The sequence below is a fragment of the Polypterus senegalus genome, chromosome 5 (genome assembly GCF_016835505.1).
Source record: "Polypterus senegalus isolate Bchr_013 chromosome 5, ASM1683550v1, whole genome shotgun sequence".
Lineage (NCBI taxonomy): Eukaryota > Metazoa > Chordata > Cladistia > Polypteriformes > Polypteridae > Polypterus > Polypterus senegalus.
In genome coordinates this window covers 85,404,878-85,418,905 of record NC_053158.1, presented here as the reverse complement: position 1 = coordinate 85,418,905, position 14,028 = coordinate 85,404,878, and the positions used below count along the sequence as shown (strand labels likewise).

The following is a 14,028-nucleotide window of genomic DNA, read 5'->3' as shown; positions in this document are numbered from 1 at the left end:
TGTAGATGTATTACAAATACAAAACACTAAATAATCAGTTGCAAAAGTATTTATAATATGATACACCTAAATCATCTCTGGTGCAGCCAGTTAGGTTTTGAGGTCACATAATTAGTTCAATGAAGATTACATATTTGTAAAGGGATTAAATGTATTGTATTATAAATGCTCCTGCACCTGGAAGGCCCAACTTTTGGCCAGTCAGTATCATAGCCTAATCTAGACATTTAAGACAAAACAACACTTCAAGGAACTCTGTGAAAAAGGTAATTAAAAGTCACAAGTCAATGGGTGAATACAAAAAAAAAATTCAAGCTAATGAATACAACTTGGAATCCTCTTACATCAATCGGTAGGAAATGGAAAGAGTATGGTATGGCTGCAGATCTGCCTAGACCATGCTGTTCACATAAACTGTGTGACCGTGTAAGAAGATCAGTGAGGGAGGCCACTAAGATGCTAATGGTAACTTTGAAGGAGTTACAAACGACACTGGATCAGACTGGAGAAACATTGCAGACAACTGTTGCCTCATAAAGCAAAAGCTACAAAGGAATGGATTAAAACAACAATGTTAATGTCCTGGATTGGCCAAGTCAGAGTCCAGATTTCAATCTAACTGAGAATTTGTGGCTTCACTTGTAAAATACTGTTCACTCACAATCTCCATGCAACCTGAATGTCCGTTAGCAGTTTTGCAAGGAAGAATGGAGAAGAATTGCAGTGTCCAGATGTGCAAAGCTAATAGAGACCTGTACACACAGACACAAGGCTGGAATTGATTCCAAAGGATATACACTTGAAGAGGGTGACTACTTATGTAATCAATTATTTTGTTTTATACATTTTTATTTCATTTCAATCACTTTGTAGATATTTGTTTTTATTTTGACATTAAAGAGTCTTTTTCTGTTGATCAATATCCAAAAAGCCTAAATAAACGAAACATCAAAATGTTAAAAATTACAGGGATACGTGAGTACATGTTATAATCATTGTATAACAATACATTACATGCTGTTATGAAGAGAAAATGAGGTAATGTGTTATACATGGCAGTAGACTTTCTTGACAACTAAAGCAATATATGTTTTTCCTTTTCTCTTATTTAAAGCTTGTGAACACTTTACCACGTGAACTACCATATTGTGCATTTAAATGCTTAATTGTATAGCTAATTTTTTAGAATGATGCATTTTTCTGTACTCTGCTGTTGAACACTGATCATATTTCAATAAATAAAGTGTTTCATGTACAGGTTTTAACATACAGGTAAGCAAATACATATAATAAGCAGGTGTGTTTAACACTGTATAATTCATAGACACATAATTAAATATTATACAAACAGATATGTGTACATTTTGTCATCTACTGGTAGTAAGGACAGGAATTCAGACAAAATGCTGGGGTGCCAACCAGACCACCCTGTTTACTTTGATAATGTTTGAAACAAAATTACAAGCATGCAATAGCACAAAATAGAGCAGAAATACACTTACCCGTCAGCTATTTATAATGTTTCAAAAATAAAGTTGGATGGCTTGTCGTCAGAATTTCTTCTCTCAGGTTGGCCATCTTCCAAATGAGCCGCCACCTTCCAGGAACGTCCTGCTTTTAAATCTCCTAGATGGCAAGGGGCAGAGTTATTTGCCCTCACTCAGCGGCTTCTCCAAGCTGTTTAGCTACCTGACTGAAGTCTCTGATCCTCCAGAAAAATACCCAGGGCTCTTGTTTTTTTACAGTTTAAACATGTTTTTCTTTTTTTCTAGCTTAAAGGAAACTGGTATGTCTCAGTTATTATGAAAGGCTGAATTACTGGCTTTTATGATTTCTACATTGAATGATTTATTTTAAATAGCACACCATACCTGTGTAGTTATGCCTTAGCAAGTTAGCTTTTTGCTGTTAATGGAGTCATTTTAATTAAAACAAAAAAAATTCAGCTTAGTTATAACTAGAGAGAGCCGGAGGGTTGTGTAATACAGTTAATCCCTATTTGAATTTATATAATGTGATCTTGTGTAGAGTTTGCAGTGGAGGTGTTTAATTAACACTTTGATTGCAGTTTCATGAATTTTGTACACTTGATTGCCTTGATTTTTAGTGCATACCCACCATTAAATGTGATTACTGTTCTTACTTGTCAATGTGTTGTTCTTTAATGTAGTATTTATATTTTAGTGAATTTTGTTACATATTTCAGATTCTTCTATTTGGCTGTAACTTGACATTCTCTATAATGGATTTTCATTGTGGTACATAATTCTGCTTAATGACTCACCTAGCATTTTATTTTTCTGCTCTATTCCAAACCACTTTAAATACATAAATCCCATTCTGTTTTTGGTTATCTAGAGTAAAAAAGAAAATTTGAGGCACAGCTGTTTGGCTGGAAAATCAGTTCACATACTTTATGATGTTATTAATGTACAAACGAGATACACTTCTTACAAGAAATTAATAAGGATAAAAGCTTATAATTGGTGAGCACACAAAAAAAAGCTTACATCAACTATTCCATACTATAACATGTAGAATCTGTGACAAAAAAAACGAAGTGTCAAGAATGACACATAAAAATAATGAAGATTGGTAAGAAAATAATTGACACAATTCAGTTAACAAACATTTATTTTGGGTAATACCAATCCCTATTTTAGTAGGTGGTCACATTTTCTATACTGAACATAAGCTTTAACATGGGATCAATATCCTAGTGTCACAATCTAGTTGACTGGAAAAATAAAAAATAAAAACTGTTAAAAACTCTAGACAGTTTATTTTATTTTGAGTGGCACAGGCTTAATTCCTCGACACTAGATAAAACTGTAATCAAGATCATAAAGTCGAGATTCTTAACTTTAAATCCTTCTAAATGTCATCGGTTAAACTGTTCAATCCAATGTCAGTATCACTAAAGGCTTTTTTAACTGTGTTTTTGTAAGAACAAATTGTTCTGGTGGTGTAGATCAAGATAAAAGCCATTGGGCCTGTTTCAGTGTATTTGAGGTATTACTGTACCACCACTGTACCAAGACCTAACTGTGGTACTACCAGGGGACGATCCTCAAGTTTAAGTGCTGTTGACATGTACAACAGGAACAGATCAGGAATAAGTTGAAATAATTTGGAACTAGTCCTGTTGTTGGTCTGATAATGATTGTCTGCACAGTTAACTGAGCATCTAATTGCTTATTAACAGCAATGCATTGCTGTTAATGCATTTCCACACATTTCAAAGAACAGGGCACTGGGATAAAAACAGTGACGTAAAATTCTGATGAGAGGGCACTGATTTACAAAGTGGTTTACATAAACTGTCGTGCACATGCACATAGTAATCATTCTGCACAGTGTAGTTGCATGTCGTTGCAAAACACTTCAAGCATTAAAACATAAACAACAACAAAGAAAGATATAAAGAGAACTGTCTGCAACTTAACAGCAGAAACAAACAACAAAATGGTTATTGCCTTTTGGAGCACCAAATACCCTCCATGCCTGGCCCCAATTGAGGGACTGAAATTAAAGGCGGTGCACTGCTACAAATATTTGGAAGTCCACATCAATGATAGGCTGGAATGGCCTCATAACACAAAGGAACTGTATAAGAAAGGGCACCCAATACTCTTTTTATCTTAATAAGACTGCACTCCTTTAATGTGGGGAGCGACATCCTGGACATGTTCTACAAATCTGTGATGCTCAGTGCAATTTTATACACTGTGGTGTGCTGGGCCGGAAACATCGCTTCAAGAGAAGCCCACTAAATCAAGAGATTAAATAAGAAGACAGGCTCAGTTATGACATGCACTGTCAACCCGCTTTAGGTAGTAGTGGAAGAGCGAAGAGAGAGACATTAAGAAAACTGCTGCACATCCTCTCTTCGATACGCTACCTATGACTACTTCCTGCCAATGAATTATTCAGTAGAAGTGTATCAAGAAACGCTACTGGGGCTTCTTTATGTAAATGACAGTTGGCCTGCATAATGCCTCAATGTCATAGTGGCTGCTCATTTTATCTTTACTAATCTAACATTCCCAAGATTTAATAGTTCTCACATGTCTGGAAACTAGTGAATGACAAAGACATTTTACATATATTTTATAGCATTTTAATTGAAATTAAGTCTTAACTAAATACTTGTTAATTAGTGGAGTTCATAACTATTTGTTCTTTAAAAAAAGTATATCTCAAACACAAAATATTACAGCAGCCTGCATTTTTCTACGTTTGCAAACAATTTTTCTTGATCATGGCAAGACACTTTCAAACAGTTACATATGTTTTTTTTACTGATTTCAGAAAAAAAAAACAAATTGCCTGATGTATGTTATACAGCCAAAATACTTCTATATATTTTTTTAGCTTGAAAAATACAGCCTGATACAACCTTTAAGCCATTTTACTGAAGATAAAAATATCCTTACTTAATATTTACTAAAATGTGCCATGCCAAGTGAGACAAAAATCTTTAATGAAGTGCTGAAAAATAATAGACCATTAGCAAGTCCACAGAACATTACAACATACTGACAGTTACTTGTTGCAGTATTGAATACAGTTTGTAATCACTGTCCTCTAAACACTGAATTAGATTACATGCACTCCTGAAGAGAAGTTTACTTAATATAATTGATTGTCTTCACTTAGTAAGAGAAAATAGAGTACATAATTATTTCAAGCTATAAATTTACTTAGGCCTTATAAATTAAAAGAGAGGCTTGGTATTTTTCAAGTCGATGCTGTTTCTTCACAATCATGCTATATGTTAAATGGCCACATGAAGGAATGTTCTAAACTGAAGCATTTTTAAATAAATTTTAAAAAATACCTAGCATGCTCTTGCTTTATTTTAATGGAGATGAAGGTACTGAGGTACTAACGTGAAAATGATAGCTTTATAACTCAGGAAACACATCCATTTTGAAGCAGGCAAAGTTTTAATTGAATAAAACATGCCTTCCATGTTTCTAAGGTGTGTTTCTAAAAAAATATAAACTATAAATAATACATTTTATCACTGAATCTTAGTACTATTTTCTTGATTTAAGGATATGTTTCCTGTTTGCTTGTCTGCTCACAGTGGACATCATGGATGGAGACTGGCATACCCCCCACCATTCACCAAATCCACAAAGCTTCCAAAGCTTTGTCTGAACAGTTCTGTTTTTTCAATGGTTACAATCTGCCATGGCTTATAACAACAGACAGCTTCGCCTTCAAATCCTACATTTTTGTTTTGTTATTTTACATAGCATGTGGAAGGATACCGTAAAGAGCACATATAAGTGTTTCACTGTACTTTTAAAAATGATTTTTGACACAGTCGTACCACCTGCACATCAGTACTAAGTTAACAGGGCCATTCAACTGTCACCATTAAGCACTTTTCCTGGCCTATAATGTAGAAGCATAATAAAAAAATGCTGAAAAAGCGGAAAAGGCAAAGTGTGTAATACAGGCAAACCATAATGATAAGAGCTCCACAAAAAAATATTAAATTTAGTAGTGCATGTTAGATTGTGTTTGTTGATAACATGATAATACCTGAGGACAATGTTCTTAAGTGATTAGACTCACTGACACTCACTGATACAAATCAATCCATAAATACAGTACATAAGGGAGAAGAAGAGTTGTGAGGCAAGAATGGCAGTGCTGTACTACTACTCTGCCTAAGCTAAAATATTTAAAATAAATTTTCTAAACTTTAGTGTGATTAAAATTAAATGAATGCTTATAACATCTCTTATTTTTTGACACTTGATTGCATGCTATGCAAGTGGTCATTCTTTCTCTCTCTCTACCACCGAAGCACAAACATGCATAATGATACTAGATGACAGCAGGTAAAATCTTTGCAAAATAATGAAGTAACCTTTCATATAATGAAAGACTGCGCAATCAAAAGTGTGACTTTTTAAGTTTTTATGATCTAGTTGTCTACCGTACAGAAACAGCAATTCACATCTGGGTATCAACATTGAATATTTTCAATAACAATACTTGGAGATGACTTTTCAAGGTGAAAACTATATGCTGAACTTGCAGTGGAGGAAAATGAACAGAGAAGTAAAATGGCTGAATAGCACAACAATGGTTCGCTTTATGCATTTTTTTCCTTCCTAAAATGACAAGAATATGTTATTTTCCAATATGTCTGAAGTCTCAAGACACAGGTCAGTACTTGATAACACTTTTAGCTTAAAAAATGTTTTATTTAGTACGTTTTTAATGCCTTTTGTTTTTAAGTTGGCACCCGGTAACTTTTGCCTTCATTTTAAAACGCAATAGCAGGTTATGCATTTTTTAAATGTAAAGTGCCCTACTTAATGTTTAGGACAAAGACACATCTACCCTTGTGCTCCCTCGTTTAAAATTACAAATTAAACAATTCAGATATGGTTAAAGTGCACATGGCAGACATAAATTTAAGGGTATTTACATAAATACATTTGGTCACACTGTGTAGAAATTACCCTTTTTATACCTGCCATCTAATGGTTCCCTGCCAGCTACTAAACTTCAGCTGCCTATTTACTTGTTAGGAACACAATATTTAGATGAAAAAATAGGACCAGAAAAAAATATTCTTAAGGAGCAGAGAGCAATCTTGGTCAGAAAAACTGGCAGGAGTTAAACTAACTGAACATGATACTGTATTAGAATTATTGTCAAAAATAAAAATGAAATCCAACAATCAGAAATTGAAAAATACTTTGCCTAAGTTATCATGATAATACATTTTATAACGATTGCATAATGACGTCATGATGCCATTGATCATTTGGGTGGAAATTTGTGTTGTTAAAATTGTAATCTAGGTGTGTGTCTGTTTGTCTGTTTGCAATCATTAAACAACAGTTAACTTTCACAAAGGTTTGGATGTGCTTTGCTGTTGGTTCAGTTTAAAATATAAACTATATGGTGTATAAGATGAGATGGGTTGTAAAGAAGAAAAGCAACAAAAACCAGTGCTGACTCAGGGACTACAAATTCCACCATACGGCAGGAGTATGCTGAGGCTGAATTGAGGCCACCATTATCAATGTGGACAAGGTTTAGCACAAGACAAATACAAATCTCATCTAAGACTGCAGATGTTGCATTTTCTTCTCAATTTATCTGGATAACAATTGTATCATCTCACTGGATTATGGCTTTTGTTAAAGAAAAGTCATGTTTTTCTTTGTATATTTTCATCTAGACCCTTTTCTGAGTAATATGGGTGTCCAAAAGGTGTAGTATGGTGTTGCCAAATCCTTAAGGAGCAATGTTCCTTTCTTTCAATCCATGGTTGTGGTTTACAAAATCAAATGCAAAACTGCATGTGAAAGGAAACTTGTCTGTTTTGTTCACAGCCGCCTGTTATTTTGTGTTGTTATGATATAAATTACCGACAGGGTGATATTCGGGCCATAGGACAACTACAGTGGCAACATGCTCTGTGTTCATCAAACATGCAGATTTTCAATACACTGGGTACACGTGACAAAACTCTTAAATGAACTGATGACACTTTTTTATCAGAGCAAACCTTATATTTTTGAAAAAGCCAATGCTATTGTACATCAGAATATTATTAATAAATTCGTGTTAGAGACAAGCCATATTGAAACAGAATGAAATGGGATTTTTTGTGCTTGCTGAGTCGCTGTTCAGAATATGGTAGAAAAAGAATGAATAAAGGAAAGTGTTAGTAATTTTTGCTGTCAATTGATGGCTGGCATTTACTCAAGTAAATTTTATGAGAAAGCCATGATTTTAGGCTTTGATGCCAAAATAGCATCATGATTTGTAGCAACTTTAAATTATCATCAAATGAGTCACATTTAGAACCTTTGTAACTTTACCAAATACTGTATCTCTACTGGTGCTGTCTCCTCCAATAATATGGAGATCTAATGCAATATCTACGAACCTTAAACAAGAACTGCCACTGTAGATGTTTTTTGTAATCCATGGACTCAAATATTCAACAAGCCATCAAGTTTAATAATTAAACATCAATTTCTAAAACCACTCTCAACCAATTTCAAGTAGCATTCATGGTTCTAACCCAGCAACGAGTTACTGCAAGTATGGAATCCAATCAAACGCAAAAATAACAAATTCTCGACTCATGAGGGCAGAGAAATTAATAGCTATCAGTGAGGTGGTGTAGATAATGGACGGAACACTTGAATTTCAGCCAGCAATGACAAAAAAGTTAACATTTAAAAAACACAAATATTTTGCTTTCTTACCTTAACCCATTACAGTATATAAATATACCCAGGCAAAGCCAGACGCTTCAGCTAGTAATTAACATGGCTAAGGGCTTAAAATGGTTGGGCAATGACATTACAGTCACAATGAAAAAAATAAACAATAGCAGGAAAAATGAATTATATCAGCACAGAAAAGTATAGAATCATAAAACCATAAATCATGTATCCAGTCCTATCATAATTTTTTTTCATTTTTGTGCCAGATAAGCCTTAACACGAATGAAGCAAAGCTCAATTTGCTGCTGTGAATGGAAGAATTAATCTCTTATATATTCTGCATATTTAAAAATAATCTTAATTTAGATGTATTTACAAGCTAAAAAAGGTATTTAGTCATGATTAAAGTCAGTAGGGACTAAAGTTTAAGCTCTTTCAGTTTAAAGTGGTCCCACCCGGGAAAACAGTAGAATTTTTATGTTTAAGGGAAAGTAGCTTTCCTACATCCACTGTTTCACCTCATTCAATTAGTTATTTAATGATATATAAAGATCATGAACACCTTTCTTTATCTAGCTGTCTGCAGTGAATAAAAAAATAATTATTACATTTGATAATTACAACTTGTAATGAACAAATACAGAGTCTAAAATAAATTATTCTGTGATGGTGCAGGTTGGCCCAATGCTACTGGGTCTTTCCTTGGAGCCTCTCAAACCTGCTACCGCTGATAATGTAACTAAGGGATGAGCCAGCAAATGATGACACTCACACAAAGTAAGGGGTAGGTTCATAAGTGGATCAGTGCTTTTATTAAAACCATCCGAAACAAAGCAGTGTCCAAATAAATAGTGCAGTGCTCCATCCATTATAAGTAAATAAATAATTCATAAAAAGAGGCCAGTGTTCAAAGGAGGTTAAAACAGTCAATAAATAATCCTTTTAAAAACAAGCTTAAAATCTCACAGGCAGGAACACTGTCCTTTTAAAATTGGGTCTCCGGTGCAACAATGTCTCCTTTGAGGCTTTACAGCAGAAGAGATGCCCATCCGAAAGACACGGCCATCTAATGTACAAGTCTGGATCCCTTCTGTCCCATGGCTTCCAGCAGGGCTCTCAATCCGGACCATTTTGTGAAGGCTCAGGTCCCTTTTGCCAACCATGGCCCTGACAGGACTCCCCATCCAAGCCTCTCCGACTCCTGCTGCTGATTTACACACTGAGTTCCATTAGTAGGTTACTCCAGCTCCCTGGTTGTTCAGCTGGAGTAGCCTTCTCCAGTCTATGAGCGTCAGCCATATGCTCCCCAAGGGACTCTCCTTCCAGCTGCCTGCTTCCTCTCTCTCTCTCTTGCTCACTTGTGCACACAATTAGAGCCTGCACCTTCTCAAGGCACGATTATTTATTTAAAATTGGCCACAAATTTCCTAGCCGCAGACCTGTTATACCACATGTTCCCATATGAAAATGAAAGACAATCCTATTTCCCCATTACTGTATGTTGGCCGCCATAATAATAATACATTTTATTTATATAGCGCCTTTCCCATGCTCAAGGCACATGCCATAGCTCAAAGAAGAGATCTCAAAATCTTACAGAGATGGTTGATTTTTAGGACATGCTTAGCAACAGCTTCATTCCTGAAGACTAAGTATCTGGCTAATGTTTCATAAGATAAAGTGATTAAGGTAATGTAGCCATGGAAGTCAAGAGGGAAAAAGAAATTATCTGACAGGTTCAACTGTTGATAAAACAATAAGTACCTCATGATGTCTATACTTTTATTTGAGGTGCAGGAAAATCAAATAAAGAAGTTTGGTGATCTGACTTAAAATGTCAATCTAAGGTAGTAGCAGGAAGTGTCAATAAGTGTAATCTATTGATAGGTTCAATTACAGTGGCACGTAGATCAAGTTGTGGTCTTAAAATACTATATTACTCCAAAAAATTAACCTTTGCAATACCAGTGTGTTGAAGAACATAGTGGTATGCATTTCATAAGAGGCAAAAGTTCATTGTTCAGCCCTCAGAAATGGATGAAAAAGTGTGTGAGACACTCTACAAGAATTCTAAACACCAAGTTCTTACTTTCCACAGTGAAATGTTCTGGTGAATATGGTGTAGAGTTCATTTTCCTGGGCTGGCTGTTATTCAATGATTTGAGCCAAGTTTAGGGCTGCAAATACAAAGCAATTCTGAGTGATTATCTCCATCTTATGGTGGTACTTATGGTGGTGTACATTGGATGCTCCTGGAAATTTTCAAGATGCCAAAGCCATCAGTACATAGGGCTCAAGTGATCAATTAATGGTCTGAAGAATATAACATTGAAGTAAACCATATATATCATGACCATTTCATTCACCTGATTTCAACCCATCTATGTTCTTATTTAGGATCCTGGGATGCAGCAAGGACACATCTATCTATTGCCATAACTTGTAAAATCTATACAAAGGTTCACTGAAGTTGTTCTGCTGCATTGTGTTGACTCAATGCCCTACTGTGGCAGTTTACTTTATCTTTATAAATATATATTTACACATAAATATTACAATTTTAAATAACATATATGATTGTCAATTTATACAAATACAAGATTCCGGTAACTTTAAAAAGAAAAGAAGTATTTTTTTTAACATCTTTTGAATTATACTGTAGAATGCTTCAAAATAAATACTATTTTTTGATATAACCCAAATTGTAAAAATGATAGGAAAAAGGAAGCAGTAATAGTTTAAATTTAAAAGCTAATGTCAAATATTTATTTTAAAAGTGAATAGAGGTGTGAAAGGTTTGTCCATAATGTAAAATTCACTTATTAGTGTGACATTTCCTTATTTAGCTTTCACCTTCATTACAATATTTTTAGAAATGTTTCTGGTTTTGCAACTGAAGGTCTGAGGAGGGCAATATAATTATAGCAGAAAAAATGATAAGTAGCATTTAGAGAATATTTTAGTTCATTATTTTTCATAAATTAGCCTTAATGTATAAAGTAAGTAATTGGCATTACTTAATCTAGCTCCACAAAGAAATAAATTGGATACCCTTAATTAGTTCCTCAGGTAGACTCCTTTTATATGTACAGGAAACCTAAGGGTACCAAATATGGTGAAATAACTTACACAAGGAAAGCAAATCAGTACATTAAAATGTTTATCCTGACATTAAAAGTTTCATTCATGATAAAGAAATAGTCAAATGTTTTATGGCTCTAGCAAATTGAATGACCAGCTAGTAATCTGGACTGCTCTCCCTACTAGTAAAATATCAATATATTATAGAAAAAGTTTCACTATGTGTCTGTCTATTCATTATTTGCATCCACCTTTTCCATTAGATGACTAATTGGAGTTTTTTTCCAGCACAGTAGTGTTGAGGATGAGGTAGAAAGAAATCATGGATATGATGTCATTCTATGATAGGGTATAAACCGTAGATACTCGCGTATTAGTCGATCTCGCAGATAAGTCGAATTTATTTTTTAAGCCGAAAACTACGAAATTTGTTATGACCCGCGTATAAGTCGAGGGTAAAACTTGGGTTTTTTCATGGCCCGTTGTCTTAATAAGTACAGTCTTCTCACCAATACCTGCTACAGTTCTATTCCCCGGCATATCAAATGTCACTGGCGTTTCATCCATGTTACCAATGTTACTGAGATCAAAGTCATACCTTTGTCTTTGCTTGATAATAAATTTATGAAAGGAACTGACCTTTTCTTCGAGATCTTTCGGCAGCTTCTGCGCGATTTTTGTTCGCTGACGAAGGCACAGCCCATATCTGTTCATAAACCGCGTACACCTGCCAGCCGATGCTTGAAATTCCAACAAAGGCTTATGTGGTGTTATATGTCCACAGCTCTCTTAGCAAAGGCCGTTTTACTTTTTAAATAAATAATCACCGCACTCGCGACTTAGCGAGCCGCAGGGAGATCTGCGGTGTGGTCGTTTCTCAACTAGTGCACAGGTGAGGGACTGCCCACATCTGTGATTGTTCCTGTGGCTAATGTGCTGCAGCTGCTATGTCCTCTCTGCATATAAAGAGAAGCGCGAGTCAGTTAGAGAGGAAGGAAAAATGGAGCAAAACAAAAAAAAAAAGAGAAGGAGGGGGCTGGAGAAAGCAGGAGAGAGAGAGGGTGTCGCTCGCAAGCATGGAAGCCAAAACGGAGTAAAAAAAAAAAAAAACAAGGAAGAGAAAGAAAGTCGGAGGGGGCTGGAGAAAGCAGGAGAGAAAAAGAGAGGGTGTGCGAGTGGGCAAGCGAGCGAACGAGCGTTTGCTGGCAGCTGTGTGCAAGGCCGAGTTTTTAAAGGATTGTTTTTCTATTTCATTGATTTTTAAACCTCCACATTTGCTTTATGGATTATTTATTTAATGAAGAGTTCTTTTGAATCACTGCATTGTTTACTTTGAACACTGATTTTGATTGACTGTTTTAAATAAAAGCATTGTGCCATTACCCAAATTCTATGGAAAATTGTGTTGCCCTGCGGATAAGTCGACACTGTTTTTTTGAATGAATTTTAAGGCATAAATTTTTCGACTTATACACGAGTATCTACGGTAATTCACATTCCAAAAAAAGATTGTCACTAATGAATACTTTGAAAGTAAATTGGTTTAAGATGGCTTAATGCTTCTTAAAGTGTATTATGAAGGAGGAGAATGTTTCAGTTTGTTATATAAAAAGTATGTAGCTAATTTACACAGAAACTATCATTAGGAATAAATTAATTATTTTTTTTATTTATACTGTTATAGAGTGAATTTTCCAAAAATGTTAATTGTTTTCATTTTAACAAACAACTTTATATTTTATGTACATAAGTGTTACTTTTCTATGGGTTTCCCTGAAACACACCTTAATCAGATGTTTTTTTAAGTGAGTAAAAAGTTATTCCCAGTCACTCTGCTGTCACTCAGCAAAACACATCACAAGTTGATTGAATCCCAATCTATTGGCAGTACTTTCATTATATGGTGATGTTTTTGAGTCAATGGTGGGATGAAATAAATTGTGAAAAATAATATGAAGTAAACAGAACATCATTATTTAACAGTCAATTAAGCTAAAGAATATGAATAAGTGCAAAATCGGCCACACATTATTTCTTCTTTTTGTGTTTAACTTTTTATTAAATAACAACAAATTGACAAGATGAATACAAAAATAATGTGAAGTAAACACCATAAAAGCAAACAACCCTTTTCTAAAGAATAACTTGTTTCTGTTTTAGATGACAACTAAGTTTTTATTTACTAAGGTACACTGTATCCTTCCTAATGGATAGAAACAAAAGCAGGAGGAAATAGTGATGAGAATATGTGTTTGCACATCACAACCATACCTTTAATCTTTTAAATGTCTAAATTGTTAATGTACATATTTAAATTATATAATCTATATTTTCTCACTATTTCTTAATGAAGATCAATAAATAAATCCTATAATGTATTAAACTGTGCAAAGCTTATTTCTCAAATATATAGAGAAAAACTAAAGTACAATGACATTAATGTCTTTTAATTCCAAAAAAAAAAATGAAAATGGTAGTGGTTTCCCTGTACAATGAAATTCTTTCTTTGCTGTCCACACCAAATGACGAAACCAACGTATAATGATAAACATAAATAATAAGTAGCAGATAGATAATAATTAACAGAGGCAGCATAAAGTATAAAACCAGAATAGAAGTATAAAGTATAATTATGGGGGATAACTGTGTTAAAGGCGGAACTGTAGTCAACAAAGAGCATCCTGATGTAGGAGTCTTTGTTCTCCAGATGGGAGAGGGAATTATGTAGCGT

General features: G+C 34.5%; 1 protein-coding gene across 5 annotated transcripts in view; it reads left to right on the top strand.

The window, feature by feature from the left end:
* Positions 1 to 14,028, top strand: part of LOC120530412 (cadherin-18) — a 1,801,315-nt gene that overhangs the window by 773,079 nt on the left and 1,014,208 nt on the right. The gene's annotated exons all lie outside the window — the stretch shown is intronic.